At 38.6% G+C, this 13,858-nt stretch overlaps 1 pseudogene; it reads right to left on the bottom strand.

Annotated features, from left to right (window-relative positions):
- Positions 1 to 11,817: 11,817 nt before the first annotated feature.
- Positions 11,818 to 13,634, bottom strand: LOC149528772 (UDP-glycosyltransferase 91C1-like; annotated as a pseudogene).
- Positions 13,635 to 13,858: the final 224 nt, after the last annotated feature.

A 13,858-nucleotide genomic window follows, 5' to 3' on the forward strand; every position in this document is an offset into this window, starting at 1 on the left:
TAATCTTCTTTAACCTTCTCTAAGATCCTTTCTTCCACAACATCACTAAGTTCATCAATTTCCTTAGGATCCAATCTTTTTGGAGGCATCTTCAAAATTTTAGTAAACCCTAAACAATAGATCCACTAATCTAGAAGATCAATTAGGTACAAGATCAACCTTTTTACAAATCCTAGTGTAAACTACCTTAGCTTCGGTGATCCATCTACACACTAAGGAACAACCTTCACTCTAATACCACCTGACACAGTTCAAGGCAAGATAATCCCCAATGGAGATTTCCTATCCCCCAGCTATAAATCCACACGATGAAAACACAACAACAAGGAGCAATAATGCAAGATTTGATACCAAACTATAATAATTTATTGATAAAAGATAACTGATTACATGCAATATGCCTGACTATAAGGCCTTCTGCGTTAGGGACGGATACAAATAGAAAATTATAAAATCAGTTCTACAAGATCCAATAAGATCCAACTTACAATCAATCTCAACTAGTCCAAATACACAACTGGATAAGAATACCAAGAAGAATCCACAGTTGTACCCGCAGGTCCACCAAGTGATCCTCTAGTTCTCAAGCCACATTCCTAGCTCTTCAAAATTCACATATACTTCTTTCCCAAAAACTTCCCTACCAAAAGACTCAACAAGACCTTTATTTATACTTGCCAATACAGCTTACAAAACATTCTAGAACATAAAAAATAGGAAGGCTAACCCAACAACGGTCAGGACACATCCGAAGAATAAATATCGTGATCAAAATAAATCTTGCAAGTCATCTTGTAGAAATCACATCCAAATACTGACACTTGGCATAAACTAGAAAACTTAGTAGCAACTAGAACTCAGTAATATTTGGAACTTAGTAGCAATTGGAACTCGATAGCAACTGGAACTCAGTAGCAACTAGAACTCGGTAACAACTGGAACTCGGTAACAACTAGAAAATGGAACTCAATAATAACTAGAAATTGGAACTTGGTAATAACTGGAACTTGGTAACAACTAGAAACTAGAACTCAATAATTACTAGAAACTGGAAATCAGTAATAACTAGAACTTGCCAACAACTGGCAAAATGAACAAAAAGTGCAAGATTACAAGGAAACCTAGGATGCTCTTACATCAGACACCCCATGTTCAAAAATATTTTCTAATAGCTAGAAGAACATCTTCTAGGATTCAACACATAAATCCCAAATTGGTTATTCACATACATATCCTCCAAATGTTCAACTTGTATGCTCTTCCCCTTGTTCTTTCGCTTCTTCACATCCATTTGAGGTGTGTTATAGGTCTACTCTCCACACTGATTTCCAACCTTCTTAGAATCTACCAACTCCTCTTGGCTACCAATACTCAGGTTTCTCCTACTGAGCTCTTCATTCTACAAAGGAATCAGGGAAAACTTCTTGCCACCTTTCTCAATAGTAAACACATAATTCTTGACACAATCATGCATAGCCCTACAATAATACTACCAAGGTCTACCAAGCAACACATGACAACTATTCATCTCCAAAATATCACACACACTTGATCATTATATTGTCCAATTTGGAAATCAACAAGGCATTGCTCCCTTACTTCCAAAGCATGCTCACCTTGCAACTAGCCAATCCTATAAGGATAAGGATGTCTCATTCTCTTCAAACAAAGTTTCTAAACCATCTCTTTAGCAACAAGGTTATTAGTACTACCACCATCCACAATCACCTTGCAAACTTTACCACCAAACTTACAACAAGTCCTAAACAAACTAGTCCTCTGACAAGAATCCAATGCCCTTTCACCAACAAGTACTCACCGAGCCAACAAAGTTTCTTCTTTCTCAGGCTGATTATTTTGGACTTCAACCTCATTCACAAAAGAAAATGTCCTACCAATCGGACATTCAAAAGATTTATGCCCTTCTTGACCGCACTTTAAACAGTTACCTCTGAACCCACCTCCACCTATCCTTCTTTTCTATTCAACAGGTTTTGGTTCACCTTCTACTTTTCGTTTAGCTTGTGCTGAACTACCTTGCTTCTCCTTCCCTTGAGAACTACCTTGATTCTTCCTCTTTAGCTTCTCTTTTTCTTTCAAAGCATACTGATAAGCATCCTCAACTGAAGAAATATTCAGCATATCAACTTCATCTTGAATATTGAATCCCAAACCATTAATATATCGAGCTACCTTCTCTTTTGACAATTCTCTATGCCCAGACCGAATACTCAACTTGTAGAACTCCTCTATATAATCTTTCACAGTCATATCCTTCTGCTTCAGATTCTACAACTTTTTGAACAACTCAATTTCATAATTAGTAGGAATGAACTTAGCCTTCAATTTGGTCACCATCAACCTTCATCTAGTGATCTTCATTTCACCTTCCTCTTCTCTGTCTCTTTGCAGTTCCTTCCACCAAAGAGCAGCATGTCCTTTCAACTTAGTTTTTGATAACCTTACTCTAAGTGGATCCTCAATGTCCTCAAGCTCAAAGTAGTCTTCCAATTCACCAATCCAATCAATCAAGTCTTCAGGAATCATAGTAGCTTGTAAAAATTAGAAACCTCCATCTTATGCTTCAACTTTAACTAAGAGACAGGTCTAGCAAACTGACCAACCCTAGTTCCAATAGGTCTCTCCACACGATCATTTCTATCCTCACCACTAGATCTAGCAATTTCAAAGTCTTCAGCAACTCCCTCATAACCATCTTCAGTACGCACATGTCTAGGTACACCACCTAAAGCACTCAAAATTTCAGCAATCATGTCACTCTTCATCAATGCTATCTGAGATCTGAACTCTATCGTAACCTCCTCCATTTTAGATTTGAAATCTACTTTAACCTTCTCTAAGATCCTTTCTTCCACAACATCACTAAGCTCATCAATTTCCTTAGGATCCAATCTTTTTGGAGGCATCTTCCAAATTTTAGCAAACCCTAAGCAACATATCCACTAATCTAGAAGATCAATCAGCTACAAGATCAACCTTTTCTACAAATCTTGGTGTAAACTACCTCAGCTTTGGTGATCTATCTACACACTCAGGAACAACCTTCGCTCTAATAACACCTAACGCAGTGGAAGGCAGGAGAATCCCTAAAGGAGATGTCCTTTCCCTTAGCTATAAAACCACACAATGAAAACACGACAAGAAGGAGCAATAATGCAAGATCTGATACCAAACTACATTAATTTATTCATAAAAGATTAATGATTACATCCAATATGCTCGGTTGTAAGCCCTTCTAAGTTAGGGTCGGATACAAATAGAAAATTACAAAATCAGTTATGCAAGATCCAACAAGATCTATCTTACAACTAATCTCAGCTAGTCCAAATACACAACTAGATAAGAACACTAAGAAGAATCCACAGTTGTACCCGCAGGTCCACCAAGCGATCCTCTGGTTCTCAAGCCATAGCCCTAGCTCTTCAAAATTCACATATACTTCTTTCCCAAAAACTTCCCTAGCAAAAGACTCAACAAGACCTTTATTTATACTTGCCAATACAACTTACCAAATATTGTAGAACATACAAAATAGGAAGGCCGACCCAACAACAGTTAGGACACATCCCAAGAATAAATATCATAATTAAAATAAATCCTGCAAGTCAGCTTGCAGAAATCATGTCCAAATGCTGACACTCAGCATAAACTGAAAACTCAGTAGCAACTGAAACTCGGTAATAATTGTAGCTCCGTAGCAACTAGAACTCGGTAGCAACAAGAACTCGGTAGCAACTGGAACTTGGTAACAATAAGAACTCGATAACAACTAGAAACTAGAACATAGTAATAACTGGAAATTGGAACTCGATAATAACTGGAACTCGGTAACAACTAGAAACTGGAACTTAGTAATAACTGGAAACTGGAACTCGGTAATAACTGAAAACTAGAACTTGGTAATAACTAGAACTCAATAGCAATTGGCAAAATGAGCAAAAAGTGCAAGATTAAAAGGAAACCTAGGATGCTCCTACATCAGAAACCCCAGGTTCAAAAGGATGTTCTAATAGCTAGGAGAAAATCTTCTTAGATTCAACACATAAATCCCAAACTGGTTCTTTAGATACATATCCTCCAAATCTTCAACTTGTATGCTCTTCCCCTTGTTCTTCTTTTGCTTCTTGACATCCATCTGAGGTGTGCTATAGGTCTACTCTCCACACTGATCTCCAATCTTCTTAGAATCTACCAACTCCTCTCAGCTGCCAATACTCAGGTTCCTCCTACTAAGCTCTTCATTCTCCAAAGGAATTAGGGAAAACTTCTTGCCACCTTTCTCAACAGTAAACACATTCTTGACACAATCATGCATAGCCCTACAATCATACTAGCAAGGTCTACCAAGCAACACATGACAACTATTCATGTCCACAATATCACACAACACTTGATCCTTATACTGCCCAATCTGGAAATTAACAAGGCATTGCTCCCTCACTTCCAAAGCATGCTCACCTTGCAACTAGCCAATCCTATAAGGATAAGGATGTCTCATTCTCTTCAAACCAAGTTTTTGAACCATCTCATTAGTAACAAGGTTATCAGTACTACCACCATCCATAATCACCTCGCACACTTTACCACCAAACTTACAACAAGTCCTAAAAAAACTAGTCCTCTAACAAGAATCCAATGCCCTTTCACCAACCTGTCCTCACCGAGCCAAGAAAATTTCTTCTTGCTCAGGCTGATTGTTTTGGACTTCAACCTCATTCACAACAGTAGCTATCTTACCAATCGAAAATTCAAAAGATCTATGCCCTTCTTGACTAGACTTGAAATAGTTACCTTTGAGCCCACCTCCACCTATCCTTCTTTTCTGTTCAACAAGTTTTTGTTCACCTTCTACTTTTGGTTTAGCTTGTACTAGACTATCTTGCTTGTCCTTCCCTCAGGAACAACCCCGATTCTTCCTCTTTAGCTTATCTTCTACTCTCAAAGCATACTAATAAGCATCCTCAAGTGAAGAAATATTCAGCATACCAACCTCTTCCTGAATATTGAATCTCAAACCATTAATATATTGAGCTACCTTCTCTTTTTACAATTCTCTATGCCTAGACTGAATAGTCTAGTTGTAGAACTCCCCTGTGTAATCTATCATAGTCATATCCTTCTACTTCAGATTCTGCAACTTTTTAAATAACTTAAGTTCATAATCAGTAGGAATGAACTTAGCCTTCAATTTAGTCACCATCAATCACCATCTAGTTATCTTCATTTCACCTTTCTCTTCTTTATCTCTTTGTAGTTACTTCCACCAAAGAGTAGTATGTCCTTTCAACTTAGTTTGTGCTAACCTTACTCTGAGTGGATCCTTAATGTCCTCAAGCTCAAAGTAATCTTCCAATTCACTAATCCAATCAATCAAGTCTTCAGGATTCAAAGTGCTTAGGAAAAATTAGAAACCTCCATCTTATGCTTCAACTTCAACAAAGATCTAGGTCTAGCAAATTGATTAGCCCTAGTTCCAATAGGTCTCTCCACACAATTAGTTCTATCCTCAACACTAGATCTAGTAATTTCAAAGTCTTTAGGAACTTCCTTATAACCATCTTCATTACCCACATGTCTAGGTACACCACTTAAAGCACTCACAATTTCAGCAATCATGTCACTCTTCATCAATGCTATCTGAGATCTGAACTCTATCATAACCTCCTCCATTTCAAATATGAAATCTACTTTAACCTTCTCTAAGATCCTTTCTTCCACAACATCACTAAGATCATCAATTTCCTTGGGATCCAATCTTTTTGGAAGCATCTTAAAAAATTTAGCAAACCCTAAGCAACAGATCCACTAATCTAGAAGATCAGTTAGCTACAAGATCAACCCATTTTGCAAATCCTGGTGTAAACTGTCTTCGCTTCAATGATCTATCTACACACTCAAGAATGACCTTCAGTCTAATACCACCTGACGTAGTACAAGGTAAGAGAATCCCCAAAGGAGATATCCTATCCCCCAACTATAAAATGACACACTGAAAACACAACAACAAGGAGAAATAATGCAAGATCTGATACCAAACTACAATAATTTATTCATAAAAGATAACTGATTACATGCAATATGCCTGACTATAAGGCCTTCTAGGTTAGGGCTGGGTACAAATATAAAATTACAAAATTAGTTCTACAAGATCCAACATGATCCAACTTACAACCAATCTCAACTAGTCCAGATACACAACTGGATAAGAACACCAAGAAGAATCCACATGTGCACCCGTAGGTCCACCAAACGATCCTCTGGTTCTTAAGCCATAGCCCTAGCTCTTAAAAATTTGCATATACTTCTTTCTAAAAAAACTTCCCTAACAAAAGACTCAACAAGACCTTTATTTATACTTGCCAATATAGCTTACAAAATATTCTAGAACATACAAAATAGGAAGGCCGAACCAACAACAGTCAGGACACATCCCAAGAATAAATATCAAAATCAAAATAAATCCCACAAGTCAGCTTGCAGAAATCATGTCCAAATGCTGACACTCGGCATAAACTAGAAAATTTAGTAGCAACTAGAACTCGATAATAATTGGAACTCAATAGCAACTGGAACTTAGTAGCAACTGGAACTTGGTAACAACTGGAACTCAATAACAAATGGAAATTGGTACTTGGTAATAACTTGAAATTGGAACATGGTAATAACTAGAACTCGATAACAACTAGAAATAGGAACTCGGTAACAACTGAAAATTGGAACTCAATAATAATTGGAAACTAGAACTTGGTAATAACTAGAAACTGGACAACAATTGGCAAAATGAACAAAAAGTGTAGGATTACAAGGAAACCTAGGATGCTCCTGCATCAGACACCCTAGGTTCAAAAAGATGTTCTAATAGCTAGAAGAACATCTTCTGGGATTCAATAGATAAATACCAAAGTGGTTCTTTACATACATATCCTCCAAATCTTCAACTTGTACGGTCTTCCCCTTGTTCTTCTTCTGCTTCTCCACATCCATCTGAGGTGTGCTATAGGTCTGCTCTCCACACTGATCTCCAACCTTCTCAGAATCTACCAACTCCTCTCGGCTGCCAATACTCAGGTTCCTCCTACTGAGCTCTTCATTCTACAAAGGAATCAAGGAAAACTTCCTGCCACCTTTCTCAACAGTAAACACATTCTTGACATAATCATGCATAGCCCTATAATCATACTACCAAGGCCTACCAAGCAACACATGACAACTATTCATGTCCACAATATCACACAACACTTGATCCTTATACTGCCCAATCTGGAAATCAACAAGGCATTGCTCCCTCACTTCCAAAGCATGATTACCTTGTAACTAGCCAATCCTATAAGGATAAGGATGTCTCATTCTCTTCAAACCAAGTTTTTGAACCATCTCTTCAGCAACAAGGTTATCAGTACTACCACCATCCATAATCACCTTGCAAACTTTACCACCAGACTCACAAAAAGTCATGAACAAACTAGTCCTCTGACAAGAATCTAATGCCCTTTCACCAACCTGTACTCACTAAGCTAACAAAGTTTCTTCTCGCTCAGGCTGATTGTTTTGGACTTCAACCTCATTCACAACAACAACTATCCTACCAATCAAACATTGAAAGGATCTATGCCCTTCTTGACCACACTTGCAACAGTTACCTTTGAACCCACCTCCACCTGTCCTTCTTTTCTGTTCAACAGGTTTTGGTTCACCTTCTACTTTCAGTTTAGCTTGTACTGAACTATCTTGCTTCTCCTTCCCTTGGGAACTACCTTGATTCTTCCTCTTTAGCTTCTCTTCTATTCTCAAAGCATACTGGTAAGCATCCTCAACTAAAGAAACATTCAACATAGCAACCTCATCTTGAATATTGAATCTCAAACCATTAATATACCAAGCTACCTTCTCTTTTGACAATTCTCTATGCCCAGACCGAATAATCAACTTGTAGGACTCCTCTATATAATCTTTCATAGTCATATCCTTCTGCTTCAGATTCTGCAACTTTTTAAACAACTCAAGTTCATAATCAGTAGGAATGAACTTAGCCTTCAATTTATTCACCATTAATCTCCATCTAGTGATATTCATTTCACCTTCCTCTTCTCTGTCTCTTTGTGGTTCCTTCCACCAAAGAGCAACATGTCCTTTCAACTTAGTTTGTGCTAACCTTACTCTGAGTGGATCCTCAATGTCCTCAAGCTCAAAGTAGCCTTCGAATTCACCAATCCAGTCAATCAAGTCTTCAGGATTCAAAGTGCGTGGTAAAAATTAGAAACCTCCATCTTATGCTTCAACTTCAACTGAGTTCCAGATCTAACAAACTAACTAGCCCTAGTTCCAATAGGTCTCTCCATATGATCAGTTCTATCCTCACCACTAGATCTAGCAATTTCAAAGTCTTCAACAACTTCCTCATAACCATCTTCAATACCCACATGTCTAGGTACACCACCTAAAGCACTCACAATTTCAGCAATCATGTCACTCTTCATCAATGCTATCTGAGATCCGAACTCTATCGTAACGTCCTCCATTTTAGATCTGAAATTTGCTTTAACCTTCTCTAAGATCCTTTCTTCCACAACATCAATAAGATCATCAATTTCCTTAGGATTCAATCTTTTTGGAGGCATCGTCCAAATTTTAGCAAACCCTATGTAACAGATCCACTAATCTAGAAGATCAATGAGCTAGAAGATCAACCTTTTCTGTAAATCCTGGTGTAAACTGCCTCAGCTTTAGTGATCTATCTACACACTCAAGAATAACCTTTTCTCTAATACCACTTGACATAGTGCAAGGCAGTAGAATCCTCAAAGGAGATGTCCTATCCCTCAGCTATAAAACCACACAATGAAAATACAACAACAAGGAGCAATAATGCAAGATATGATAGCAAACTACAATAATTTATTCATAAAAGATAACTGATTACATGTAATATGCCCGACTATAAGGCCTTTTGGGTTAGGGCTAGATACAAATAGAAAATTACAAAATCACTTCTATAAGATCCAACAAGATCCAACTTACAACCAATCTCAGCTAGTCCAGATACACAACTGGATAAGAACAGCAAGAAGAATCCATAGTTGTACCTACAGGTCCACCAAGTGATCCTCTGGTTCTCAAGCCACAACCCTAGCTCTTCAAAATTTGCATATACTTCTTTCCCAAAAACTTCCCTACAAAAAGACTCAACAAGACCTTTAATTATACTTGCCAATATGGTTTATAGAACATTCTAGAACATACAAAATAGGAAGGCCGACCCAACAATGGTCAGGACATATCCCAAGAATAAATATCGTAATCAAAATAAATTTCGCAAGTCAGCTTGCAGAAATCACATCCAAATGTTGACACTTGACATAAACTAGAAAACTCAGTAGCAACTGGAACTCAGTAATAATTGGAACTTGGTAGCATCTAGGACTCAGTAGCAACTAGAACTCAATAATGATTGGAACTCAGTAACAATTGGAACTTGGTAACAACTAGAAACTAGAACTCGGTAATAACTAGAAATTGGAACTCGGTAATAAATGGAACTCGGTAACAACTAGAAATAGGAACTCGATAATAACTGGAAACTGGAACTCGGTAGTAACTGGAACTCGGTAGCAACTGGCAAAATGAAAAAAAAGTGCAGGATTACAAGGAAACCTAGGATGCTCCTGCATCACAACAGGTGGAGGTGTGGTGAAGAGGGACCCTTCTTGTCGGATGATCTAAGTTTTTCCTTCCTACAACTTGCTACTTTCTTTGTGCACTTTCTTGATTGGGTGACACTATTTAGATGGCTATTGGAATCCCAATGATGGGGATTCTAGAGAATTTTCTAGTGTTGAGTCACACCCAAATATTTGATTCTATGGGTTGTTGTTCTCTAGGGGAGATCTAACTCTAGTGGTGTGGTCTTCCCCTTTCATTGTTCAGAAGATTTAGTTGAGGAGACTCTTTTTGGTTTGGGCTACCCCACGTTGGATCTGAATCCTTTGATGACGAGTGGGAGTATGGCTTGTGAATTTAGGAGGCTCTACCCTATGTTCTTTGGTGCTCTTTTTAGTAAAAATTGTAGATATGGGGTTTCTTCCCCTAATGGGGTTTGGTTTCTTATTGTTCTCATCTTTGGAAGGTCTCTTTACTTCTTTCTTTTTCTCCCATGCTAGCTTCTATTGAGGTGAAGTTTCTCCTTAGGCCTTGTTGGATCCTTTCGGAGGTTTTCAAGGCTTGGGATTTCTTTTTTATCCTATCTCTTCATTGCTTAATTATTATAGAGGTGAAGGCATCATCTATTAACGGGGTGTTATTATGTGCTAGAGTGGTTGTTGGTGGAAGGACAGGTCCTACCCTTTGTTGGATTGGTGCAAAAATTTTGTAGTGTTGTTTGTGGATTCCACTCCTCTTCACCTTCCTTTTGAGGTTGACTACTTTGAGGAGGACTTGAAATGTCCAAGTGTTTGTGGATTGGCTCTATGTGTGTTCTACTTTTGGAGAAGTTGGGGGGAAGAAAAGTGTTTTGCCTTCCTCATGCACTATTGATCCCTACACCATATCTTTGGTTGATCTGAAGCTCTCTTAGGATGAGTTTGATGGGACTAGAACATTGATGGTACCACCATATTTTTGGGGGGTAAGGTTTCAATATGCTTCAGTAGTTTGGTGGATTTCTATTCTAGTCTTTGTGGTCTATAAGAGCGGTTAGATTATGAGAAGATATTTGAAATTTTGATGAAGAAGATTGATGACATGTTTGATAGATGTTTCCTTGGTATTGTGATCTTTCCTCCCCCTACTTCTATTGAGGTGAATCCTTTCGCTACAGAGGTGAGAAAGGAGTATGAAGTAGGGAGGAAGATATTGGGGAATGTTGATCTGAATGGATGGTCTTGTTTGCTTCAAAGATGTGCTTATGATGGTGAACGAAGGATAGGCTACTTGATGCCTAAGTTTGGTCTATGAGAATTTTGTTGATAAGTGTGTCTTGTTTCTTTTCTATTAGTGACCAAGTGTTTGCTATTGGCTTTCAAGGGCTCACCTAGGTGCTTGATTATTATTTTTGGGTAAGAAATGTGACTAGTATGGGGGCTTGTCTAATGATTGTCTTATATAATGTGGTTTATGATCCTGGGTTGTGTCAGTTTTGGACCTTTGTTTTTGATAGGGGTAGACATAAGATGTTCTTTTATTAGATTGTTTGACACTAGGCGTTGTTAAAGTTGTTTAACTATATATAGTGTTGGCCCTTTGGGCTTGTCCTCTATTTGTACCAAGGGTCAGCACCCTCTTGTTTGTTTTTCTTATTAAAAAAGCAACTCATGAAAGGAGAGCAACAATGGAGGTTTATTTGTGAAAATGTGAGTGATATAATGAGAATGGGAAAATGATTATTGTGTTTTTTATTTGTTCAATTATGACTGATGGTTGCATAATCTATCAAACCAAAGTAAGTTTTGATTATTTGCTCAAGTTAAGACTTTAGTTAAAGAGAAAAAAAATTACCTAAAATATCTACTTTAAATTAAAGTGATAATTCAAACTACTTAAATAGGAATATATATATCTATTATTTTAAATTCAAATTTAATAATTTTTTTAAAAATAAACATAATTTTCTACCAGTTTTAGAAATAAAAACAATTAATTTTATTAATTAAACTATAAGATTGGAAACAAAATTATAATTGTTACTTGATAAGATAAACATAAATCAAATATTCTTTAAATAGACCGAAACAAACTACAATTTAAAAAAAAAAAAGTTGCAACTCTTGCAAAACTCCCTACTAGACATTCGAGTATACAAACTTGCAGAAGACACTCACACCTTGGATATCATTTAAAGGTAGACAAACAATTGCAACCCAATGTAAGGCAAAATCATAGCTTCGCCAAACTAACATGCCAGTATGCTATTTAAAAGGAAAATTAAAATTTGTACCCAATACCAATCCCAGGTAATAATAGGGAACCCATTAAATGTCTTGTTTCCTTCTGAAACTTAATTGTTAGCCATATCTTCAAAAGAAACACAGTAGATACCAGTTTGAGTTTCCCAGGAGTGGACAACTAGTATAATCTTGCGACTCGTCTCTTCAATGTCAATCATAAAAGTTTCCATGGTATCGATAACATCAGTAGACAAGCTCAAACCAAATATTAGTAACAGCTGATAAAAAGAAATAATAAAAACAAGAAGAAGCTACATAATCTTCAAATAGTTTGTTAAATGTAGGACGCTTTGTCTTTGAGCAAAGAAACAAACTTGTGGATGTCAGATCGATAGGTTTGGCAGTCGTCGTCGGTCAAGACTCCACCAATCTCTTGAACATTAGATCTGATGTCCCTGCCCTCCTCCTCCTTCATTAACCTGCAAACAGCCTTCCTCACCTCTTCCTTGGAAAATGAATTATCCTCGTCATTTTTACTGACCTCCACCCCAAGCTTGAGCTCCTGCGCTACGAGCTTAGCATTTAACCCCTGCTCGTACCGCAGTGGAAGAGTCACAAACGGCACCCCAAACCTCAATCCTTCACTCACTGATATCCAACCGCAATGATTGAGGAACGCTCCTGTGGAAGGATGGGCCAAAATGTGCACTTGAGGCGCCCACTCCGTCACCACAACTCCTCTTCCTTGCGTGCGCTCTCGAAAGCCTCTGGGCAACTCATCAGCCATCTGGTGGAGAAGAATAAAGAGAAACGGAAGCTCGCTCTCTTCTACGCCCAGCGCCAAGGCGGCCAGCTCTTGTTTGGTGAGAGTACATTCGCAGCCAAAGGAACCACCACAACAGAACGTGGCTGCTGCAAGTCAAGCCAGGCCAAGAAACGGTCATCTGCCGGTGGTGGCGTTAGATCGGGCATCTGAAGCCTCACGGGAAGCACGGGCCTGCCGGTGGCTCTTTCTATATATTCCAAGTATTTGCCCTCCAATTTTACGCACGAATTGACGGCTATCGCCTAGCTACCCTTAAAACACATGCTCCACCGCACCGCCATGTTAAGGAGTCCTTCCTTCTTTTGGAATATATGGACGTGCCTCCGAGCTCCAAAGGATGAATGGCGAATATGCGCCGAGGGGAAACCAGGCGGCGGGACGGTCAGATCTGGGAGTGTTACGCTCTTTTCTTCTACCATGGCTTGATGCCCTAGAAGGAACGCTGAACTCGAGGCCGACGTTATGACGAAGAATATGGCTGGAATGCCCAGTTTGGCAGCGATGGCAGAAGCCCAGTAGAGTGTCATATCGTGGATTACATAATCCGGCGAAACCTTTCCCAAGAGGGTTTCGAATGGCTTCTCCAGCTCGTCCATGGCTTTCATAAGCAAGTCAAATGATCCTCCTCGCTCCAAGTCTGCAGTTGACTCAACGCCTTCCGGGAGTCCATCAATGGAGGGCAGTGGAAGCTCCAGCAGATCGATTTCTGGCATGGGTTGTAGCTGCCTGATCCATCTGATATTGAGGGGAGTGGAGAGGAATGAAATCTTGACGCCGTGAGAACATAATTTCTTGGCCAGCTCTAAGAAGGCTCTGATGTGGCTTTTTGACAGCCAAGGAGCCATCATAACATGGAGCTGCCGCTTCTCTTCTTCCATCCTGGTGAAATCAGATTGCGTGTTTTCCATTGAAGGCCTTTCCATTGGTCGTTTAAAAGCAGCAGATTATCCAGCATAATAAGGCCCCGTTTGGTTGGGGAAGATGATTTTTTGACATAATCAGGTTATCTTATAACCAGGTTTTCGAAAACCTGGTTTTGTGGTTTGGAAAGCCAATGGTCCGTTTGGTTGACACGGAAGATGAATATACTATGGATCCCACAATATTATTAAAAAAACTGTCATAAAATTCA

The sequence above is a fragment of the Cupressus sempervirens genome, chromosome 11 (assembly GCF_028749045.1).
Source record: "Cupressus sempervirens isolate cs-2001-9-10 chromosome 11, ASM2874904v1, whole genome shotgun sequence".
NCBI lineage: Eukaryota > Viridiplantae > Streptophyta > Pinopsida > Cupressales > Cupressaceae > Cupressus > Cupressus sempervirens.